The sequence below is a fragment of the Heterodontus francisci genome, chromosome 26 (genome assembly GCF_036365525.1).
Source record: "Heterodontus francisci isolate sHetFra1 chromosome 26, sHetFra1.hap1, whole genome shotgun sequence".
In the NCBI taxonomy this organism is placed as follows: domain Eukaryota; kingdom Metazoa; phylum Chordata; class Chondrichthyes; order Heterodontiformes; family Heterodontidae; genus Heterodontus; species Heterodontus francisci.
In genome coordinates this window covers 29,622,958-29,635,444 of record NC_090396.1, presented here as the reverse complement: position 1 = coordinate 29,635,444, position 12,487 = coordinate 29,622,958, and the positions used below count along the sequence as shown (strand labels likewise).

The 12,487-nt window shown below is 43.8% G+C and overlaps 1 protein-coding gene across 7 annotated transcripts in view; it reads left to right on the top strand.

Moving 5' to 3' along the window:
• LOC137384241 (myocardin-like) overlaps positions 1 to 12,487 on the top strand; it is a 755,068-nt gene that overhangs the window by 35,981 nt on the left and 706,600 nt on the right. Inside the window, exon 1 of one of the 7 annotated variants that reach the window (XM_068057966.1) lies at positions 8,533 to 8,588. The exons of the other annotated variants lie outside the window; for them this stretch is intronic. The gene's annotated coding sequence lies outside the window, so the exon portion shown is untranslated. Of the gene's footprint in view, positions 1 to 8,532; positions 8,589 to 12,487 lie in introns of those variants that run through there. 7 annotated transcript variants of the gene reach the window in all.

Here is a 12,487-nt window from a genome sequence, read left to right as displayed (position 1 = left end):
TTTTGTGATGTGTTTCTCACAATTCCACTGGAGGGGATTTTAATCAGAAGTTGTGATTCCTTTAAAAGAACCCCAATCATTGAATTTCTTGTTTTAAATAATACTTGACAAAAGACGTCATGCCAAGGAAATCAGCAGGATCCAGATTGTATCATGATATGTGGAGTCAATTAGCCATATTTACATTGACTACATTGACAATAACCAGGGAAAATTGATTGCAACTCAACATGAAACCACTAAAGTCTCTGTTTCATCTGTAGCAAAGACACCTGGAGCCATCCAGTATTATTGGGACAGTCTATCAGTCGTGAGCAGTGAAATCAACTTTGGTCTCTTTTTGGATCTAAATGACAGATCAGTCATTATGCTGTACAGAGATATATTGAAAAAATTACTGATGCATCAGTCAGCATAGCACCTTTCTCACTGACTAGCATCAAGAGGATGTGACTGTCAAATGTCATTGTACTATTGCAATACCCAAATTACAAAAGGGCCAGCACTAAATGTGCATCAAATTGCCTGGACACTTTGTGGCTTGCTTATATGTGCCATGTACCTGGTAAATGAGTAGACTTATCTTTGACAGCTTCCTCAAGGTTTGCGGTCACATTTCTCTGTTTCCAGGCCTTGCAAGTAGTGCACACAACATTGAAGCTGGTAACCACCCCTTGACAGCCAAACTGCAGAGCTGTCAACTGGGGAGAGTTTGCTGGAGTGCCAGGCAGTCGGAACCTGCCTCATATAGTATAGCATGGCCACCTCGCCAGTTGTAATAGTGATCTTAGTTGGTCTATGGGATGTTCCTTTTAATCTACAACCCCAGCTCTGAGACTTGTGGACGGACTATATTAACAGCATTTAAGGGTGTGGTGACAATTAAATGAAGTGTGTTTCAAGTGTGAAGACATCTCTGAATCTTCGGCCCGAATTTTGTGCCCCCCCCACCCAAAGAGCCGGAATGTGGTGGGGGCGCGGGCGTAAAATGGAGCAGGAAGCTCTGGGGGCTCTTTCCGACCCACTCCCGCCTTCACCGTCACTTTATGCAGGGTGACGGCGAAAAGTGGCCTGCCCGACCCAGGCCAATCAAGGCCTGCTACCACGGGGATTTTACCCATGGCTGGTCGGGCAGCCCAGGCACGAGAGAAGCCGCCTGACAAAAACAGGTGGCTTTCTGATGGCCTGGGGTGGGGGTGGGCCCTCATGATCAGGCACCCTGTATCCGACGGAGGGCCGCCCCCACTGCCCCAACCACCACCAACACGCACCCCCCCCATCCCTCAATCGACCACCCTTGCTTCACCAGGGCCCAACCGATCACCCCCAGCGAGGCACCAAAAACTTACCTTCATTCCCGGGCTCCCCAACAACTCTTTCCCATGGCTGGGTTGCAGTCCCAGCAGTGGCCACAGCTCCCGGTGGCACTGCTGAGACTAAAAGCTGCTCACCTGCTGATTAGCCGGCAGCTCCATTAGGCGGGCCTTCCTGCCTCAATGAGGTGGAAGTCCCGCCTCAGACCAGTTAAAGGCCTGTGGAACACAAAAAGCAGTCCGGATCCCCAGGCCAGGCGAAGGCGGGTTCACCACCGGATTTTCAGTTGGTGGACAGCTCCCGTCTGCTGATGATTAAATTCCAGCCTTAGTGTCTCTTAAATGGTTATCAAAGTAGTAAATATTGATGAAGGATTTGAGTCCACTCTGGTTTCCATACTGCTGTGTTTGTAGCCAACTTAGCATTAGGAACATTTCAACATGATTGACAACTCACTCTAATAATTCCAGTAGACATGCTCTAGTTAATATATAATAATGCTGACCCTCAAACCTGGAACAGTGCACAGGTAAAATAAGGACTTGCATTTCAATTGCTTCTCATCATGTGTCTCAGGTCTCAAACTGCAATTAACCTCTGTGAAATATAGTCACAGTTATATAGCAAAGTATGTTCACGAGCAGGATGCCAGAAGCAACAATGAAGTAAATGACTAGCTAATTAGCTTTTGATGGTATAGCTGGAGGAAGTAATGTTAGTCAGTACACCCAAAGAACATGGCCATTTGATCCTGAACTATCAGAACAGGCACCTCAATTTAACACCTCATCTCAAGGAGGAAATTCCAACAGTGCTGTACTCACTATTCAGTCTATCCAGTTTACATACTGGTGGGGGGCTTCAACCTACGGACTTCTTATTCAGTGGCAGGGGTGGTACCTACTGTGTCAAGCTGGCAGTTACAGTTGATGGAAAATATTACATTAGCTTTTTAACAAGATGATTTTAATGTTTTCAATTAGTAAATGTTGGCTATTATATTCAGACTTCGACAAAATCAAACATTGAACTGCAGTTTGTTTTCTTACCTTTTCCACATATCGAGTGTGTGCAAACATGGTTCTGGTGCTAAGCAAGACCTCTGCCTGGGTTGCGTCATTGAAGTATGAAACTACTGACTTATTGACATGCCAGGTCATGAAATAATTAATACAAATTAATTCAAAAAAAGGAACCTGATGACTTTTGCATGGTCTCAAAACTTTCAACTTTTGAAAACAGAAACTTTGGGGGGAATTTTATGCTCTCTGCCCCGACAGATTTGGTGGCGTGCAGGGTGATATAATTAGGTGGGAGATGTTTTTATGGATTCCAGATGACAGGATATTTTAGAGGGATTAAGTCGGCAGCAGGTTTGCGGCCTTCTGGGGTTCCCCCAGCACAGATTTCACCTTTTGCATTCATTTAAATAACATGACCCAATGCATAGTTACAATTTAGTCCTACATGCCAGATTAAGTGAATGGCGAGCGATACTCCCGTGCTATCCGGTTCACGAATGTTTCAAGGTGGAGTGCAACAGTCAGATTTGTGCATTTGAATCTCAGCACTGTACTCTTCTCTAACAGCCGCTAAAGTAACGCCAGCATTGCAATGGATGTTCACCTCCAGGCCAGCATTGCAATAGATGTTTACCTCCAGGCCAGCATTGCAATAGATGTTCACCTCCAGGCCAGCATTGCAATAGATGTTCACCTCCAGGCCAGCATTGCAATGAATGTTCACCTCCAGGCCAGCATTGCAATAGATGTTCACCTCCAGGCCAGCATTGCAATAGATGTTCACCTCCAGGCCAGCATTGCAATAGATGTTCACCTCCAGGCCAGCATTGCAATAGATGTTCACCTCCAGGCCAGCATTGCAATGAATGTTCACCTCCAGGCCAGCATTGCAATAGATGTTCACCTCCAGGCCAGCATTGCAATGAATGTTCACCTCCAGGCCAGCATTGCAATAGATGTTCACCTCCAGGCCAGCATTGCAATGAATGTTTACCTCCAGGCCAGCATTGCAATGAATGTTTACCTCCAGGCAAGCATTGCAATGAATGTTTACCTCCAGACCTGCATTGCAATGAATGTTTACCTCCAGGCCAGCATTGCAATGAATGTTTACCTCCAGGCCAGCATTGCAATAGATGTTCACCTCCAGGCCAGCATTGCAATGGATGTTTACCTCCAGGCCAACATTGCATTGGATGTTTACCTCCAGGCCAACATTGCAATAGATGTTTGCCTCCAGGCCAACATTGCATTGGATGTTTACCTCCAGGCCAACATTGCAATGGATGTTTGCCTCCAGGCCAGCATTGCATTGGATGTTTACCTCCAGGCCAACATTGCAATGGATGTTTGCCTCCAGGCCAGCATTGCATTGGATGTTTGCCTCCAGGCCAGCATTGCATTGGATGTTTACCTCCAGGCCAACATTGCAATGGATGTTTGCCTCCAGGCCAGCATTGCATTGGATGTTTACCTCCAGGCCAGCATTGCATTGGATGTTTACCTCCAGGCCAGCATTGCATTGGATGTTTGCCTCCAAGCCAACATTGCATTGGATGTTTACCTCCAGGCCAGCATTGCATTGGATGTTTGCCTCCAGGCCAGCATTGCATTGGATGTTTGCCTCCAAGCCAACATTGCATTGGATGTTTGCCTCCAAGCCAACATTGCATTGGATGTTTGCCTCCAGGCCAACATTGCATTGGATGTTTACCTCCAGGCCAACATTGCAATGGATGTTTGCCTCCAGGCCAGCATTGCATTGGATGTTTGCCTCCAGGCCAGCATTGCATTGGATGTTTGCCTCCAGGCCAGCATTGCATTGGATGTTTGCCTCCAGGCCAGCATTGCATTGGATGTTTACCTCCAGACCTGCATTGCAATGGATGTTTGCCTCCAGGCTCGGCACCAGCACAGGTGCAGCATCTCAGTGGGTTAGGGTGACAGCATGTGGTGCAGGCTACATGGAGGAACAAGGGAAGGGTAATCAGGGAGGGAAAGTTGGGGCTGTTCGGGTACATCGAGGAGCTGGGGAGGGTGGAGTGGAACATCCAAGTTGTTGTATGGTTGATGTTGATGGTGAAGATGAATTGCCCTGAATTCCACAAGCACCAACCTCTCCAAAGATAATGGAAACAATGTGGACACTCAAGGATTGCAAGGAGAGTGGGAGGAGACAAATGACAGTGGGTGTGTCTTCTACCTGGCTGCAATTTGAAGGCAGATATAAGAGAACTGTTCAATGCTTCGATGTTTCAGCTCACTAGTAACAGAGGGCTGAATTGCCATGCTCTGCTGATTTATTGTTCAGAAAAGACACAGCGACATGGGTCTCATACACACGCTTTATCAACCAGGGGAAGAAGAACAAAGGAAGTGACTAAGGAGGGCTCTTTTCCCTCAACTCATGATGCCTGAGCACCAACGATAGGCAGAACAGGAACGTGAGGATGCTCCGAATGATAACATCCTGGAACAGCCTTATCGAAGATGGGCACTGACACGTCATCGCATCCTCAGGACAAGGACAAATTACCTACAAATGTCAGCGAGGCAATGCCAGAGATGCCTAAGCCTGTCATGTTTGATGGTCACAGAAATTTGTAGGATCCTGCAACATGACCTGCAGCCACTTGGCTTCGGTGGAAATCCCATGCCAGTTACTCGCAAGGTGACTGCTGCACTCAATTTTTTTCTCCAGCGGCTCCTTCCAGGACGACCTATGCAGCGTCTCGCAGTCTGTAACCCACAGGTGTATCAAAGAGGCGACCAATGTCCTGTATTGATGTGCCAATGATTTCATCTATGTACCTGTAGACGAGGACAGCTAGGCAGCAAGGTCTTCGGCCTTCGGCATCATTGCTGGGTTCCTTTGAGTGCAAGAGATGATCAACTGTACTCATGGCCATTACACCTCCCTAGGAACAGCCTGCTGTCTTTATTAATCGCAAAGGCTTCCACTCTTTAAATGTACAGCTAGTTTGCAACCACAGCAGAAGAATCATGTATGTTTGCACATGTTTCCCAGGGAGCTGTCGTGACTCCTACATTTTGAGGAACCCCCAGCTGCCAGCAGTTTTCAAGGAACCAGCCAAAGTGGACAGGTGGATCCTGGGTGACAAGGGTTACCCACTTTGCACATGGTTGACATCAGTATGTCATCCCCAAAATGCTGATGAAGAGAGGTACAATGTCGCTCACGCATCCAACAGAGCCATCATTGAACACACCATTGGCATGCTGAAAATGCGATTCCATTGCCTTGACCGGTCTGGAGGGGCTCTTCAGTATGGGCCACATAGGGTGTCACAAATAATTGTCTGCTGTGTCTTGCACAAACTTGCAACTGGACGTGGCAACATTCTGAAGGAACAGGAGGAACACCAGTCCTCCTCAGATGAGGATGTTTATGAAGAGGTTGAGGAGGAGGACAACAATGACAATGATGCCTTGGAGTGACATGCAAGGGACATCAGGGAGAACCTCGTTTATGCACGTTTCAGCCAACAGTCAGCCACATCATCAAGGAACGTTAGGAGGAGAAACATAACAATTCCCCACAGAAATTCCCTTGTGTATGAGGTCTTATTCATCTCTGCAATCTTAAAGAAGCATTGCTGCACTTAAATGTGATTGGCATTGGAAATCATCAATGGGCTGCGATGAATGCGACTACACACCACTGCAAGCAGCATTAAGTTATGACCATAGAAAACATAAGTAAGGCTTGACAGTATTGGAAAAAGTTATTAATCATCAATAGGAAAACAGCCAACATTGAAGAGTGAAGGCTCAAATTCCAATGAGATATGGACACTGGACATTTCCTGAGATGCTTTGCAAACATCATTGCGTTCCTCCCATCGGCTTCCAAAAAACTTCTTTGTTTCCATCTGTAACCAAGCAAAACATCACTGAGAGTGGATCAAATTTTGCATGAAATAAAAACGTTTCAACACATCTTTGCAATCGTGACAATTTGTACAGCACCCATGCCACCTTCCTGATCAAAACTGTTTCAATTTCCTTTTTCTCCCACTACATCTAGGTGTTATCCCAACATTAGCAGCTGAGCTGGAGGTAGTCTGCTTAGTACACTGTCCCGTTGCTGTGGATGATCGTGGCAGACATCCTCTGGAGGTACAGGGCCTTGATGGCTCCATCCTACCGGGGGTCTGCAGCACTGGTGCTTGAGTATCCCCCGTGTGCTCGCCTGTCTATAACAGTGCAGATTTAATGACATGGCAAATGATGCGTCCCAACCATTGCATACATGCATCAACATCACTCATTCTGCATTGGCTTCCACATGACACATCCAATTACATAAACAATGCCAATCTTCATCATTTAGTAAATGGCACCAAGGCTGCTCACACATTCCACTGCATTCCTTGCGTACCGTCTGCCTTAAAGACACAGAGCCATGGAAGAAAACAATGGAGCAGCTTCGCCAGGACCACTTACGCTCGCTGATCTGAGCAAGTCATTGATGCACTTGCAGCACTGCACTCATGTTCCAAGTGTTAGCCCACAGTTCGAGACCTCCTCAGTTGCCTCCATCCAGGGCATCTGGGTGAGGTGGAAGGGTCTTCGTATTCCATCTGCAGGAAGAGGACCTCCCGCTTTTCCCTGATGGCCTAGAGGAGAACCTCAGGCAGGCATCACTGAACCGTGGCTGTAGGGAAAATAAATGATCTGAAGTTGGTGGCAACTTTCACAAAATAAGGGAGGCAAAAACATTTTGATTAAAGCAAAAGCTAAAATTTAAGTTAGTCTGAAAATACTTGCATGAAAGGAAGGCTGCTGCTCCTTGTGGCTGCAAGCACAGAATATTTTATATCTGTGGCGATCGTGGTGCTTGGGGGCAGTGATAGCGGGTTCCACTAATGAAAGGCCATTTCTGCCACATGATCCTACCTGTTCTCCGTGCCCGTCGCTGCATGGCTAATTTAAATACAAAATTGCGTGGGAAACGGGATTTGCGGCGGGAGCGTAAGTTCCATCAACCTCTGGTCCAGCTATTGGGAACAGCATGGCACTCTACATCCGTGAATTTGATTTAAAGTATGCACCTTGTAGCTCTGAGTGTCATTAGACCTCAGGTAAAAAAAAAAAAATCTGCAGGTTGTACAGTGGCCATTAAAATGTACTGTAGCTGCAGTTATATACCATTCTCTGTGTCCTGTTATATAATCTAATAAAGCACTGCCAAAGTTTCTGCACAAGCTACAGAAATGAAATATAAACATATTTATTGAGTTCACAAATTTATTAACAATTTGAAGTCCTATTGCTTTTTGTTTCCTGCACAGATTTTAAGTTAAGGCTAGTAACAGTTCTGTGAAGTTCAGATAACATAGTTGAGTAGAATACTCAATGGCAATATTCTCCAGTCATCATGGGAAGGGCCGTAGCCCCTGTGTCAATTTTTAAATGGAAAATAATTGCATGAAATCTAACTTTTTTACAAGTCCTCATATGATAGTCCTTTGATTGGTGTTGGCACCTCTACAATGTTTCTGGGGCTAAGAGATCATATGAACATACAAATTAGGAGCAGGAGTAGGCCACTCGGCCCCTCGAGCCTGCTACACCATTCAATAAGATCATGGCTGATCTGATTGTAACCTCAACTCCACATTCCCGCCTACCCCCAATAACCTTTCACTCCCTTGCTTATCAAGAATCTATCTACCTCTGCCGTAAAAATATTTCAAGACTCTGCTTCCACCGCCTTTCGAGAAAGAGAGTTTCAAAGACTCACGACCCTCTGAGAGAAAAAAATTCTCCTCATCTCTGTCTTAAATGGGTGACCCCTTATTTTTAAACAGTGACCCCTAGTTCTAGATTCTCCCACAAGAGGAAACATCCTTTCCACATCCACCCTGTCAAGACCCCTGAGAATCTTATATGTTTCAATCAAGTCGCCTCTTGCTCTTCTAAACCCCATGCTGATACAAGCCCAGCTGAGCATGAAACATGAAGATTCTTTCCTGGCCCTTTCAAAGCCCCCCTCCCCTCACCCACCATCACCATCTGGAAAAAAAGGGGAAGTATGCCCAGTTGAAACCGATCCTGTGTTAACAAGCTGTGTTTTTCTGTTGGTAGTCTGAAAATAGTTGCCTCAGCCTTTGTGGAGCATTAATGATCTCCAACACTGCCATGTGAAGACTTGAGAACAGTTTACCATTGCCAATTGTTTTAAGCCTGATTCATGGAGATAGCACAAGATATGGGAAGAATCAAACGGTAATTATTATGTTTAATTTTAAAGTAGGACATGCTCTTTTTTTCTGCATCTGCCATAGTGAGATTTAATGTGATCCAATTGCCAAGAGCATTCACAAAGCCAAACATCAATGAAAGAAGAGCCAAATTTTGCTCATTACATGTTGGTTGGTCATGTCTGTTTTACATGAACATATTAATGGCAAGAAAACTCAGAATAAAAACATAATATATGACTGAAAATTCCAGAAACTGGAAGAATAAAGGACAAGTCTGGTGGTGGTGCAGGTGGAGTTATGTGGGGCTTGAAGAATCTTGGCTTGAAGGAAGTGAAAACAAAGAAATGATTTAAAAAGAAATCTTTAGCTAAAATGACAATCTCATTTCACAACTAATTAAAGGGTGTATTTCACATTGTTTAAAAATGAATATTAGCTGCGTTAGCACAACATTTTTACCTTAAAACAAAAATTAACTGTATTTCTTTTAAATTATGGGAAATGAAATAGTTTTGCTCAAATTTATAGAATTGTTTACTTAATCTTCAAATTAAAGCTAAGTCATTTAGAAGTGCAATTAAGGAAGTACAATAAAAATATATAGATGCTTTGGAAGTTTTGAACAAAACATTATGAGTAGAATTATTCCAAAAATGCATTTTTATTGGGTGTTGACTGCTTACAGTAAAATTGAGTTTATTCTTCAAACTGCCTGTTTGTTGGTTTAAATTACTGTAACTCAAATACTTGTATATTTGCTTTTTCCCATGTTAGCCAAAATGTCTATCACTGTGTTGGTGACAATGTTGGCACATGGTTGAAAAGCACCCCATCATGCCTAAAACTTTGACATAAGTGAGTTGGACTGCAGAATTCTTTTTTACAATCTAGCTTAATCCATGACTACAGCTAAACTCTGTTGACTACCAATGGTGAGTACTGAACATCAAAGACTAGATGGTTGGGCTGGCGTAAACAAAGTAGTTCCTTTTTTCATCCAAGTTATTCCATTACATTGACGGTGCATCCAAAGCAGAAGTCCTGTGTTGACCTCAGTTTAGAGTCATAGAGTTAAACAACACAGAAACAGGCCCTTCGGCCCACCGTGTCCACGCCAGCCATCAAGCCTATCTATTCTAATCCCATTTTCCAGCACTTGGCCCATAGCCTTGTATGCTATGGCGTTTAAAGTGCTCATCTAAATACTTCTTAAATGTTGTGAGGGTTCCTGTCTCTACCACCCTTTCAGACAGTGTGTTCCAGATTCCAACCACCCTCTGGATGAAAAATGTTTTCCTCAAATCCCCTCTAAACCTCCTGCCCCTTACCTTAAATCTATGCCCCCTGGTTACCAACACCTCCGCTAAGGGAAAATGTTTCTTCCTATCTACCCTATCTATGCCCCTCATAATTTTGTATACCTCAATCAGGTCTGCCCTCAGCCTTGTCTGCTCTAAGGAAAACAACCCTAGCCTATCCAGTCTCTCTTCATAGCTGAAATGCTCCAGCCCAGGCAACATCCTGGTGAATCTCCTCTGCACCCTCTCCAGTGCAATCACATTCTTCCTATAGTGTGGTGACCAGAACTGTACACAGTACTCCAGCTGTAGCCTAACTAGCATTTTATGCAGCTCCATCATAATCTCCCTGCTCTTATATTCTATCCCTTGGCGAATAAAGGCAAGTATCCCATATGCCTTCCTAACCCCCTTATCTACCTGTGCTGCTGCCTTCAGTGATCTATGGACATGTACACCAAGGTCCCTCTGACCCTCTGTACTTCCTAGGGTCCTGTCATCCATTGTATATTCCCTTGCCTTGTTAGTCTTCCCAAAATGCATCACCTCACACTTCTCAGGATTAAATTCCATTTGCCACTGCTCTGCCCATCTTACCAGCCCATCGATGTCGTCCTGTAATCTAAGGCTTTCATCCTCGCTATTTACGACACCACCAATTTTTGTGTCACTTCAGCATTTGTAAGTCTTTTGAAACTAGATGAGCTGATAATGGTAGTAAGCAGGGTTCCTGTTACTGTTTATTAATATATTGATTTATTTATAAATGAAAAGTACAACAAAGCTGAACAATGTTCTATTTGTTTACAATTGTCATGTTGCTAGAGAGTAATAAGCCTGGAATTTACTTCTGCATCATGGGGATTTTAGTTTGTAGCCGGTCTACTACCCCAGTATCTGCTTTAGTTTTCCTGTAACTAATCCCATAATAGATCTGTAAGCAAGTTCTAATGTTTTAGTAATTTACTGAAATGATTTATTATTTGCATTTTCTGTGATTGTATATTCTTTCAATAATATGTGTGGGGAAAAATTGCAATCTAAATATTTACAAAGCAGCTATTTTAATTGTGTGGTTATGTATATCAGACTTGGTTGCTCATGTTTTTGTTGTATACTCCAGTGTACATCCCAATGACTTAGGACGTCCAGCATTATCCATTTGGACTGCAAGTCCTACAGTAACTTCCCCAAACTATTGGCCTGGTTTATTAATAACTGTTTATTCAATGCTTGTGACACGAAGAAAAAAGAAAGCCGAGAGGTTTTTACTTTTTTGAAGTTTAATTTAGTCTTTGACTGATAGCAATGATTAAACAGACAGAAAGAATGTAAGATACCAGAGCACTGGAGAACTACTGGGAATGTCAACAGCATTGCAAAAGGCAGAGCCAAAAGATGAGCACATTGTTGGCGTCTAAGCACTCCTAGTGCAAGCCTTTAAACTAGAACCATCAGATGCTGTTATTGCATATTTTGCTGCAGTTCCTTCACAGGGTATACCTGTTCTATGCCACATGAGATACAGCTGTCATTTCAATTACAAAAAAGTACACAAATTTTCACATTTCTAATATTTGCCAGTTCTGAAGAAGGGTCACTGACCTGAAACATTAACTCTGCTTCTCTCTCCATAGATGCTGCCAGACCTGCTGAGTATTTCCAGCATTTCTTGTTTTTGTTACAAATTTTCATGCTGTGGACTTGCACTTTTTCATATAATGTTGTCATTAGGATTTCTAAGAATCCAGTATTGAATGATGAAGGAAGATCAATCAGTTATCTTACAGTTGGAAACAACTTTACATTCAGTAGAATTATATAAAAGTTCCAACACACAAATCGGCCCTTCACCCATATTGCCATTTACTTTCAGTGTGAACAAATACTTTTAATCACATTTACCCACCCATAGAAATATAGAAAATAGGAGCAGGAGTAGACCATTTGGCCCTTTGGGCCTGCTCCACCATTCAAAAAAGATCATGGCTAATCGCCTAATTCAGTTCCCTGTTCCCACTTTTTCCCCATATCCCTTGATCCCTTTGGCATTAAGAAATATATCTATCTCCTTCTTCAATATATTTAATGATTTGGCCTCCACTGCCTTCTACGGTAGAGAATTCCACAGGTTCACCACATTCTGAGTGAAGAAGTTTCTCCTCATCTCGGTTCTAAATGGCATACCCCATATCCTGAGACTGTGAGCCCTGGTTCTGGGCTCCTCCATCGGGAACATCCTCCCTGCATCTAGCCTGTCTAGCCTGTCTAGTCCTGTTAGAATTTTATAGGTTTCTATGAGATCCCCTCTCATTCTTCTAAACTCCAGTGAATATAGGCCTAGTCGACCCAATCTCTCCTCATACGTCAATCCTGCCATCCCAGGAATCAGCCTAGTAAATCTTCTTTGCACTCCCTCCATGGCAAGTACATCCTTCCTCAGATAAGGAGAGCAAAACTGCACACAATACTCCAGATGTGGTCTCACCAAGGCCCTGTATAACTGCAGTAAGACAGCCTTGCTCCTGTACTCAAATCCTCTTTCCCATGAAGGCCAGCATGCCATTTGCCTTCCTAATTGCTTGCTGCACCTGAATGCTTGCTTTCAGTGACTGGTGTACAA